Source organism: Macrobrachium nipponense, chromosome 41, assembly GCF_015104395.2.
Source record: "Macrobrachium nipponense isolate FS-2020 chromosome 41, ASM1510439v2, whole genome shotgun sequence".
Classification (NCBI taxonomy): domain Eukaryota; kingdom Metazoa; phylum Arthropoda; class Malacostraca; order Decapoda; family Palaemonidae; genus Macrobrachium; species Macrobrachium nipponense.
In genome coordinates, this window is record NC_061102.1 from 37,369,499 (window position 1) to 37,381,998 (window position 12,500).

At 38.8% G+C, this 12,500-nt stretch overlaps 1 protein-coding gene across 5 annotated transcripts in view; it reads right to left on the reverse strand.

Moving 5' to 3' along the window:
• Positions 1-12,500, reverse strand: part of LOC135212693 (uncharacterized) — an 885,471-nt gene that overhangs the window by 818,468 nt on the left and 54,503 nt on the right. The window lies entirely within an intron of this gene.

The window sequence follows — 12,500 nt, forward strand, 5'->3', positions numbered from 1 at the left end:
ACCACTAATTTTTCAGTCTTTTGAGAGCCAAGGAGACGTGTGTACCTTCAACTTCTAGTGCGGTTTCTCAATTACCATTTGACATCTATTTATGTGGACAAAGTGACACTTTTAACAGTGATAAGGGATTATATAGAGCCCGGCACTACCATCATTTCCGATTGTTGGAAGGCATACGATTGCCTAAATGAGGAGGGATTTCATTTAAAAGTCAACCACTCCTTGATACGGTAGTCGAAAGGATCAGTTTGTTGGATACTTGGCTCTTGCCTATTCTAAATTGCATTTTAAAGTATTGGACCATAGGCTTCATGCATTCTTAAAGATGGCAGATTACCTTTACCCTCCAACCTAAGTAAGTACACAGCCTAGAGCAGCACAGGCTCTTCAATCGTTTCTTGACTGTTTCTGCGGTTCGGTAGTTTCCCTTTGGATTCATGAAGTACGATATATCTTGGTCCAAGTGTGATGCATCTTTGCAAGGCAGTTTCTAATATTGTAATCTAGAATACTTACAACATAAGGGTTTCCTGCAGGCTAGTATGCATCTCCCACTTTGTTTTGGTCCAGTAGCCTAGGAACTAGTGTTAACAAAGCTACGAGTTACATCAATGACAGCTTACTGTAAACGATCTTGGTCATATAATAATTCTGAAAAATACATACGATATGTTTGTTACGCAGCTGCATTACTATAACAAGCTGCTACACATGAGGAATAATGTGTGTGCTGTATACCCATCTAGATCGCTTCTCCAATGGGTAGGCTACATTTTCCACAGCGATTCCACACACCTACCTAGTACTCCGGAAACAAAATTCACCGGTTTTTCATTTTTAAGGTAAAGCGAAATGATGTGATAAACTGTATAACAAGTACGCGAACCCATAAAAAGAAACGTAACACACAGAAACTGTCACTTGTTTCAGAGTAAATCAACGACTGACGACAGGTGCTCGACAGTCGACACTGTCTGAGTTGTCTACGACTGACAGCCCGACTGGGGCTGGATCTGTCTGATAAACAATACAAAATAAGTTTTAACATTTTTTATATCTATGCAAAAAAATTAGTTTATTCAACTACCACAAAGGATTGGTATTAATTCATTCAAATAAGCCTAACCCCTTTCAAAATATTATTTACAGGTTGCGCTATGAAACATTATTTACTGAAAAACGATTGATCTAGTACATGTGACTTGAAAGTTGCCAAATACTGTCGACGAAGGCAACATTTGAGCAGTGGCTACCGCCTACCACCAAAGACTTTGGCCTACCACCATCGGCCAAAAGTTGCTATAGTCTAGTAAAGGTAGAGAAGCTATCCTATGAAGACTCGTGGGAACCCTGATTTTAAAGAGTATTGTTAAATCAAGAATGTGGAATTTCATACCTCTGGCCATTTACTTCACATTACGGACATAAAAGTTTTTTTTTTTTATGACAAAGCTGCTTACGATATACTAGACCTGTCACTGGAACATCAGAAATTATTGGAGCGGTACGTGCTCTTTGAAGAAGTTTATGTGCATGTATGTATGTATGTATGTATGTATGTATGTATGTTATGTATGTATGTATGTATGTATTATGTATATATATATATATATATATATATATATATATATATATATATATATATATATATATATATATAATGTTGTATAACTTACACTCGGGGAATTACAGTTTATAAATGTTGTCAAAACACACGTTTAAGTTTCTAAACCGAGGTCTAGGTTGCACAGCACTTAGCTATTATAATTCCTTCTAGTTTTAAGTTATGTGTAAGGTATTGTAACATTTTTAGCTTAATAATGATAAGTAATAATAAAGCAATACTCAGGTGCGAGAGTTTACTTTGGATGCATACTTGAGGCAAAACAGCAAGTAGGCACTTGAGTGGCTCTATAATTTCTAGAGAGAGAGAGAGAGAGAGAGAGAGAGAGAGAGAGAGAGAGAAAAGTTTCTTCGAAAGTGAAGTCAGAGAGGTTGTGATACAGAGGTATATAAATTACACCGTAACGAAAATTATGGACGTTCCATATGTACTAGATGAGATGGAGACGGCATGGGTATCTCCTTCGCCTAATACGGAATATTGTCAAGTGGACCCCATGAACACCGGAAGTTTTTGCAAGACCCGCCTTACTTGTATGAGAATTGAGACGGAAAGCTGGAGGTAAGTGGAGATCTGTGAAAGTAAAGGAAAAGGCATGAATGGCCGAATTTCAAATAGGCCCTATCGTTACACGGCAATGGAGTCAATCAAAAAATAATATAGATCAAATGGGTATGACATGGAGGAGCACTACAAATAGAATGCATTACGAATTAGCGCAGGTGAAATATGTATCAGTTTCTTTTGGTGAGTAGGTCTTGAAAAGAGATTAGGAAATGATATACAAATGAAATTCTCTTCAACAGACGTGTATCCATTAATATGCATGATTAAATTATGGTGAATTTTTTACGTAAAAATTGCGTTTATGAATCAATAAATCTGCAAAAAGACCTTCCAAAATAAGTAGTTAATTGAAAGGTTTAAATTAGAGACACAACCCAGAAGGAGCAAACGTCGAGATGAATATATTTTATATATATATATATATATATATATATATATATATATATATATATATATATATATATATATGTAAGTCTCATCGCTTGACGATAGACTTTTTTTGTGTTCTCCTTACGACTGTCATTCGTAAGTATTTCTGGTTCCTCCCCATCTCCTTGGGATATCTTTAGTAGAGCGGTTACTTCTTACTAAAGGAGATGATTCAAACAGATAAGTTGAACAAGATAACAACTTTTATTTATTGTCTGTAACTCCATACTATATATCTATATATATATATATATATATATATATATATATATATGTATATGTATATATATATATATATATATGATATATATATATATATATATTTATATATATATATATATATATATATATATGTATGATGAGAGATAGATAGATATCTGAAGAGGAGAACCAGATCATGAAGCCGCACGTCCAGGAACTTGAAGACCGAGATGGCTGTTTTCCGCGCAGGAATTCTCATTAAGCTGAGTAGTTAGTTTGTTAACAAATTCCTCTGGAACCGGCGGTTGGGTTTCACCGCGGAACTGCTCTCTCGCTCGTCATCGAAGTTGGGAGTCCCTTTGCAAAGCGCATTATGCAACCAGAGTTGGTAAATTAGTTGATGACGTTCAGTGTTAATTATCAGCATTCGCAGGTGGCCGAGTATTATCAAATCAACCAGAACTGGATGTTCGGCTGATTAAGGGAAGAGGAAAGTTCCTCGGACAGCCGAGACGATTCCGAAAGATTAGCTGCTTCAATTCATCTATCGCCAGTGAAGGTTTAATGAGCAAGATTTACACTAGTCATTGAGATAATGAATGTAATCATTAAAATGGTCGTTGGACTGTGGAACAGTCTTCCTGTGGATGTTGTACAGCAACTGAAATCTCTTACCTTCAAGCGAAGATGCGATGCATTACCACCCTAAAACAAATCTTGTATTTGAATCACTTCCTTGCATTTTCATTTGTTTATTCATTAATTCCTGTATTCCCTAATGCCCTCTGGTATTTCCTTCCAGTGAACACCATATTCTTTGGAGGCATAAAATCCAAGTTAATGGCTGGCTTGTGCTATATAATTAGGGTTCACCCTCTAAATAATAATAATAAAGACGGCTATAGTAGATTCACATCAACCGTGCATCTGATGTCTAAGCCAGTCCCTTACGACGCTCCTGATTGGCTGTTGATAAGCCAATCACACGGCTGGAAACTCTGTCTCTCGAGAGAGTTCACATAAGTAGGATGTACGTTCCACTTCTCCTGAGGGATACGTCTTTCAAAAGTATCCCTCAAGAGAGGTGGAACATACATCCTGCCTATGTGAACTCTCTGGAGAGACGAGTTTCCAGCCCTGTGATTGGCTTATCAATAGCCAATCAGGAGCGTCGTAAGGGACTGGCCTAGATATCAGATGCACGGCTGATGGGAATCTACTGCAGCATATAAAATTATGTAAATAATATGGACCCATATACCCGAAATGAGACATCACCTGAATTTATTGCTTATAACTGAAAAGCAAAGCAATGAAAATGTAAATTATTTTGCAATTCAAATATGAACATAAAAGGTTTCAAAGAGCGGAACTTCAAAAGCAACTGAAACAGAAGGAAGGATTTTGATAATACGTGATAACGAAATGTAATCAATCATTCGGCCCCTCATTTTATGGCAACGCCACTCTACATCACACAAGCCACATCCATCACAGGGAAAACGTCGGATATCACATTGCGCTTTCGCCTCTCACAAAGGCATTAGTTACCATAATTAGTATTCATTTCTGGCTCCCGGCAACACAGGGAGCCAAAGTCGGGTTTAAAAAAAAAAGATGTCCTTGTATCTCTCGTCTAACGGTAATCCCAGCATTATCTTATCTATGCATTTTGGACTCTTTATCTTTAGATTTTTTGTATGGCGTTTTTAAGATGGATGGATCCATTGATTATTCAGCAACAGGACCAACAGCTTTACGTGACTTCCGAACCATGTCAGGAGTGAACTTCTATTACCAGAAATACACATCTCTCGCTCCTCAATGGAATGGCCGAGATTCGAACTCGCGGCCACCGAGGTGGGACGCCAACGTCATATCAACCACGCCACTGAGGCGTACCCTACATATCTAGGGAATGTTTCAACGATCATAAGGACATGCAGATCTCTTTACTGGTGTACCTAGTGTAGATGCAGATTTCCCCACGCGCTCAATTTCTTTTATATTAGCAAGTGTGAAATATTTCCAGATGCATTTTGTTGAAAATCCAGGATGCCCATCGTGTTTTGTAAGAGCAAATGCTGAATTTATTGCAAAATATTTGACAAAATGGACATTTTTGTAACGGAGAGTAATTATAGACCTGCTACGAAGTATGAAAACGTGAGAGATTTTGTAATTTTCATAAAAGTATTCAGTTCATGTCACACAGACGAAAAACAAAGGATTACCATTAGATATTTCAAAATGCTTTCGCAATGCGAAGCGTCTTTCATATAGTTACGGATATACTTCTATCTTGCAAACAGAAAAGATGAAAATGTTGTCATCTGATATACCAGTCACATAAAACCTGTCAGTATTTTCAGGCAACTTGACTACCACAGCAAGTATCACACTAATAAATGCCCTGAATCCGGTATACATACACCATCAACATCGCATCCAATACCGTGTGACGCAAAGCACCTACGTGCATTATCGTTATTCATGTCTTTCCTGTGCTTTATCTTTCACAAATCTCCACTCATCCCCAACCTCCCGTCTTGCTGTTACCCTCCAAATAGTTCTAGGTCTTCCGGTACTAACAGAAGCCCGACTGATAAAATCTTGTCGTATTCTCCCGGTGCTTGAGCCAAAGACAGTGTCAAGCCATCACCGTCTGCCTTTCAGCATTGCCTCATCTTTGTATTTTCCTTTGTGGTATCAATTCTAACTCTGTCATGACACCTGACTCCTTTAAATATTCTCCATAAAGATTCATTCTCAAATCGATGTCATACGAAATAAAAGTCTTTTGGCGATAATTTCATTGTCATTCGAAGATCCGCGGCTGTTTAGAAATACAGATCATACTAGACTTGCACTACTTTCGTATAGAATTTCAGCCTATGTAACTTCTAAATTGTATTCAGTCCGTTCGTTGTTTCCATTCGCCTTTTTAGTTATCTGTAAGAGAAAACAATTGAGCCGACCTTCTCTGTCCGTCCGCACTTTATTCTGTCCGCCCTCAGATCTTAAAACTGCCGAGGCTAGAGGGCTGCAAATTGGTATATTAATCATCCACCCTCCAATCATCAAACATACCGAATTGCAGCTCTCTAGCCTCGGTAGGTTTTTATTTGACTTAAGGGTAAAGTTAGCCATAATGGTGTGTTTGGCAGCGACATACGACAGGCCACCACTGGGCAGTGGTTAAAGTTTAATGGGCCGCGGCTCATACAGCATTATACAGAGGCCACCGAAAGAGAGAGCTATTTTCAGTGGCCTTGAATATACGCTGTACACAAAACTAGATTGTTCGCAGCATTTTTTACTTGTTTAATCTTTCACTTCGTTCTAACTTAAGAGCATTTGTGTTGGATATCATTGTTCCTACTTGTAAGATCCAATCTCGTTAATCATGTCGAGATCTAGTGTTATCTCAACCATTTTTTCATAATATGTCCTTATTAGATTTATATTTAGTCTCATCTCTCTAAATATATGATGCACTCTATTAATTTAACTTTGCAAATCCTGTGGTGTTTTGCTGATTAAAATAGTAGCGTCACCTGTACGTTCAAAACCTTCCAACTTTCTAACAACCACCCGAGTCAGTATAAAGCTTCCTTTCCAACAGCAAGGGTAGAATAACATTCGTTGTAGAACCTAAATAGTGACTGCAAATTCCCTTGACAAAACACCATCAACATGAAGTCTATAGCTGTTTCATCCATGGATAATTTCAGATAGTTTAACTCCTACTTGTTTCACAGGAATGCTATTTCGTAATCAACAAAAGCTATCCAAAGAGGATTTCTAAAATTCCATATACTACTACTGTAAGTTCTGTCTGAACACAAATAGCTGATCTGTAAAACTCCTGCCGTGCTCGTCTCTAAGCAATTTATTTATTTCTTTGTCCATATAATTTAGAATAAGTATACTGGATATTTTCATTACAACTCCATAGTTATAATATTCAGTCAGCCCACCTGCATTTGGTACCTTTCTTACGACTTCCAATTTCCAATCATCAGACTTTGTTTATTCATTCCAAAATCCTGCAAAATTCTCAAGTTAGTCAATGACGTGCCACTTCACATTTAGCTAAAATCACCTCTGCAGTCCGATCTTAGCCTGGGGTTTTCCACCCACCGAGTTTCTCTATCACTTCTTCTACTTCAAAAACGGTGAATTCATTCATAAGCCCAGTCAGACCTGTGTCAGCTTCTGGTATATCAGTCAGATTATCCCCCCTCATATATCATATTCATGACCTCATAAAAGTGCTCTGCCTAACATAGTGTTCCTTCTGCTGGTACTATTGACCTTTCAACAGGTATTTTTCTTTCTTTTTTTATTTACTTATAATTTTGCCGGTGCCCTAACGCCAAAGCCACTCTCTGAATATGTAGCTTTGTCGCCATCATCAGCCTGTTCGTCCGATTATTCTATCTTATCTTCCTTGATCTTCATTTAACTTCACTATCTAGACTTGATTACTTAGCACGTTCTACTTTCGTGTTCTTTCCGTGAGAGAAATGAATAAGGAAAAACAGGGATCAAGGAAAATGAAATGTATACAATGTGCATTTTGTGTAGTTTTTCTGTTTCAATACCCTATCTAGAATTAATTCTACACTGTTACTGTTTAATTACATTTATAATTTGGCCTCTGTACTTTGAAACTTGTCTAGAACATTTCCTTTATCTGTTACACAAGAAAAAAGTTACATTACTGCTTCCGTTTTTCATTCAGTTTTAAGAACGCATTTTCACATTTCAAAGTATCCCTGCACAATTTCTAGAGAAGCCAAGTGAACCTTTTAAAATAAATTCCGCAAGAAATTTAGTTATCTTTGTCAATTTTCTCTCAAGAACGGGAAAAAAGGCAAACGGAAATTAATAAAGTAAATATTCTAATATGTTTCCAGTTACGTCTACTGCACTAAACTTAATTGAAACATGCCCAGGAGGATAAGTTCGGATTCACTTTTACGTAAAAATCTAAAATGCGGTTCTTTAAGTTCAGCTCCTCAATTTCGATAAATGTCCGGAAATTGACGCCAAAAGCCCCTAAAAACATGTCTCGATTTTAATCCATTTCAAACACACACACACACACACACACACCGCTGATTACATACATACCTGCATCATCTGGAATTTAACACTGTTTTTTAAGCAATTTACTATGAACAATTCCCAGCAAACATTCCCTACCCTACTCCCCAACCCGCCTCTCTCTCTCTCTCTCTCTCTCTCTCTCTCAAATGACGTGAGTGATGAATCGGAGAGACAAATGAAAAAGAAGGAAGTAGGTGTAAAGATGAAAGTGTCGTTTGCTACGCATTTTTCCACGAACATTGAGGGCAATAAATATTCAGCAAATATCCCCCACCCACCCACCCTTTCTCTCTCAAATGACGTGAGTAATGAATCGGGGAGAGTTAAACGAGAGAGGAGGAGGAGGAGGACGTAGTAGGTGTAAAGTTGAAAGTGTCAGAAGGATCGAGATGGGGCCGACCGACCGAACGGGAAACCTGAGCGAGGGGTCCAACAGACGGCCTCTTCCCACAGGTCGGGTGTTCAGAGGAAAGAGGTTAGAGTTAAGTGAAGTAAATCTTAGTTTAACCAGATTACTGAGCTGATTAACATCTCTCCTAGGGCTGGCCCGAAGGATTAGGTATTTTTACGTGGCTAGGAACCAATTGGTTACTTAGCAACGGGACCTACAGCGGGGAATCGAACCTGGACCCTGAGATCGGTAGAGAGGAAAGCGTTAAGAGGCCAATCAGTGAGCACCTTTGAAAGCAATGAGCAAAGGTAGATGGTTTCGTCCAAACGCAGGCTCGAGCATGTGATGCTGGGGGGAGGAGAAAGGGAGATGGGAGAGAAGTAAAACGAGGGAAAGGGGGGAGAAAAGAGAAGATAATGGAGACGACGGACGGGAGTTGGAATAAGGACTATATAGGTCATGCGGAAAGTGCCAATGGTGGTCATTGAAATTACTGCTCGAGATGTAAAATTAGGCTACCAATTATGCAGCAAGACAAAATTGCATTTCAAGAGATTTCTTCGTATTTTGTTCACGGAAGGTGACTCTCTCTCTCTCTCTCTCTCTCTCCTCTCTCCCTCTCTCTCTCTCTCTCTCTCTCTCTCTCTCCCTCTCTCTCTCTCTCTCTCTCTCTCTCTCTCTCTCTCTCTTGGTATAAAAGAATACAAGGTTGATAGAAAGCAGTGGTTACTGAAGAAAACTAGAGACTAGATAAGTCGTAGATGAAAAGGAATGAAGGAGAAGAGAGCTGCTGAAATTAAGAACAGTCGGTGTTACCCGCTTTTGTCCATAATGCAATATCGTTAAGTTTGAGTCCTATGAGCAAGATCCCAGAACCACACGAAATGTGAGAGAAAGTGTTGGAGAGGTAGACGGATGTTTATGAGAAAACGAAAAGGGTGCTGGTGCTGGAGCCATCCCTACAGGATTCCAGAGCCAACTGAAGAGGTGAGAGTCAAAGAACACAGAGAATTGGTGAGGATGGGCCAGGGAATAGGAACAAGTGCAAAAGGGGAAAAGGAAAAAGAGATGCCGCAATTTAAGTGGCGGTGAAGGGGAGAGGAGAGAGAGAGAGAGAGAGAGAGAGAGTAAATTACAATTTAAAAGTGGCCGTGAAGGGAGAGAGAGAGAGAGAGAGAGAGAGAGAGAGAGAGAGTAATACAGTCTATTCAAACTCACTTTTATAACGTCGGGAGCAAAAACGATGTGATGCGTATATCTGTGAGGAAAAATGAAACCCCTCTCGTTTCACCTAAGAGTTTTCTCTGAATTTCCTCTACACAAAATTCATCCTATTTTTCCCACACACACGCACGAAGCAATTTCATTTGAAGGAACAGTCCAAAGGATCAACTGCCATTTTACACCAATACACGGTACTACGAAGTTCACAAGGAACAGTGCAAAGGATCAACTGCCATTTTGCACCAATACACGGTACTACGAAGTTCACAGTCATCTTCCTTTTCACATTATTACTTCGAGTGCCATTTGTTTACGGCACCGTAGGCTGCTTATGCAGTTATTATGTACGAGTTACGAAGGCATTTTTCTAATACGTGCAACGTTCAACAACACCTGAATCTTAACAGATGGGAATCGGGGAATTTATTTTCGTTACTCTTCAGTACATTTGATTTTACGATTATCTATTTGATAGGCTTTTCATCTGTCAAGACAGTGTTATAATTACTTTTTTATTGGAAATATATACCTTACAATCACTGCATAAACATTCTATTTTACATCAGAACAGAAACTGTCGTCTAAAAATATACCTTACTACATTCATAACTTTTTTAATATTACTGACACTGATTTCAAGACCACCAACACCAAATCTGCTATTATAAAAATGAAAATAGAAAGAAAATTCAGGCACACTGCTCACAGAAATTCGTACCATGCGATTCTCAAAACTAAATAACACAAACATGATGTTGGCATATTGCCTGAGAAACAAAATAAGTGTTGACTGACAAACTAATCCCGCAGCGGTGAGGGAGACGTATTCCTGCCAAACAAGGAGATTAGAATGACAATTTCGGGACAAGCTACGACTCTCTGGCCCCCTTTTTCCCTCATCAGACGTTTTTGATGGCCCTCGCTCTGACGGGGGGACGGAAAACAATGTCTTGGGTCTTATTGGCCTTTGGGGGGGGGGTGGGGGGGGGGGGGGGGGTTTCGCATGGGAATTGTTTTACAGTCTTGAGCTGAATCACAGATACCGCATAAGAGGATTGATTGGTTCATAAAAATAAAAATAAAAACATTAACATTACAGCAGCTACGGTGACAGATAAAGTACATCTGCACAGGTGTTAATACAGTTTGTTCCTCGTTGGACGAGTGGTTTTCGCGCTCAGCTACCGATCGGTGGTCCAAAGTTCGATTCTCGGCTCGGCCAACGCGGAATCAGAGGAATTTATTAATGGCGACAGAAATTCATTTCTCGGTATAATGTGGCTCGGATCCCACAATAAGCTGTAGGTCCCGTTGCTATGTGACCAACTGGTTCCTAGCAACGTACAAATATCTCATTCTTCGGGGCCAGCCCTAGGAGACCTGTTAATCAGCTCAGTGGTCTGGTTAAAATAAGATATACTGAACTTATGTCCATTAACACTATTTCATCAATTCATAGTCTGCATATATCTTTTAGCTGTATCTCGTATATTTACTCGTGTATAAAAATAAAAGAACGTGAATGCAAAACAAGCAGGAATCAGATGCAAGCCTGAAAGAATTAAATTAGACGATAATAAAAACCCTGACCTTCCAAGTAGTGGAAAAACGGAGCCTAGAGAATGTAGAGGGAATAATGCACAGCTAAGTAAAGAACTTTCTCCGAACACGACCACTAAATCACCCCCATGGCAAAATTCAACCAGGTTCTCAATATGAATGACCATCAAAAAGAGATGGAGAATTTCTTCTGTGAATTTTATGTTTATTATTTTCATTTTAGCAACGTTTAGACATATTTATTTGATCAAACTAGCATTCATTTTGTCAGGCAACATTATTCATTTTTAATAAAGCATGATTTTTTTTTTTTTTTTTTTGCCAAGATTGTGCCTTCAATTAAGTTCTCTCAGTATTTGTACTTTATTATTCATCAATATGATAACGACTTCTAAGGAATTTCTTGTGGTAACCGTACTCTGTGCAACAGAGGAGACAAATGTCTCCGCATCTTAATGAAAGGGTCACATGATGATGATGGCGAATCTGCTGAACATTTTACGAAAACTGAAGAGATCAGCAATCATATTTGTAGCAATCGATCCACAGCAGAAATGAAAAGCAATTTATTCCCAATGATATTCCTAACATAGGAAGAGACGCTTTTCGCCGTGAAAAGATTAATAACAATTCTACTTATTTAATGGAAATTAATATAAATCAAAGTACTAAATAAGAAGTAAATCCTTATTCACCATTTCCATAAAATTTTCCTTTTCTCCAAGGAGAAACATGAGTAACAAGAAAACGTGAAGAAACCGTTTTTCCATATGAAAGAAACAACAAATAAACATATTAAAAATGCGCCGAAGTTTCTTCGGTGCAATCCAGTTTTCTGTATTGCGTATAATGCTGTATGAAACTCTCAGCCGGTTGTAGTGGCCTGTGTTGTTGCGTTGCCAGACACACGGTCAAGACTGACTTAGACCTTAAGTACAATAAAAAGAAAACTACTGAGGCTAGAGGGCTGCAATGTAGTATGATTGATGACTGGAGGGTGGATAATCAACATATCAATTTGCAGCCCTCTAGCCTCAGTAGTTTTTAAGATCTGAGGGTGGACAGAAAAAGTACGGTCGGACAGCCAAAACCATCTCAAGTTTTCTTTTACAGAAAACTAAAACTAATACTACCACCACTAATGGAGTGGCTCCTTGGCTTCCGAATCCCGATCCCGAATCCTTTTTGCACTGCTGCCGTTTGTCCTTCAAAGCTTTCTAAGCTTCAACATCCCCGATATTTTCATATAAGGTTCCTCTTGCCAGGCTTCTTTGCGTCAAAACAATCCGTCCCCAGTGATCGATCCAGGTTGAATGTTATTCCATGGCCCCTGTATCCTCCTTCTCTGATTCCCTTTTGATTAGAGCCTGGAAAAATCTGGAATGAGGC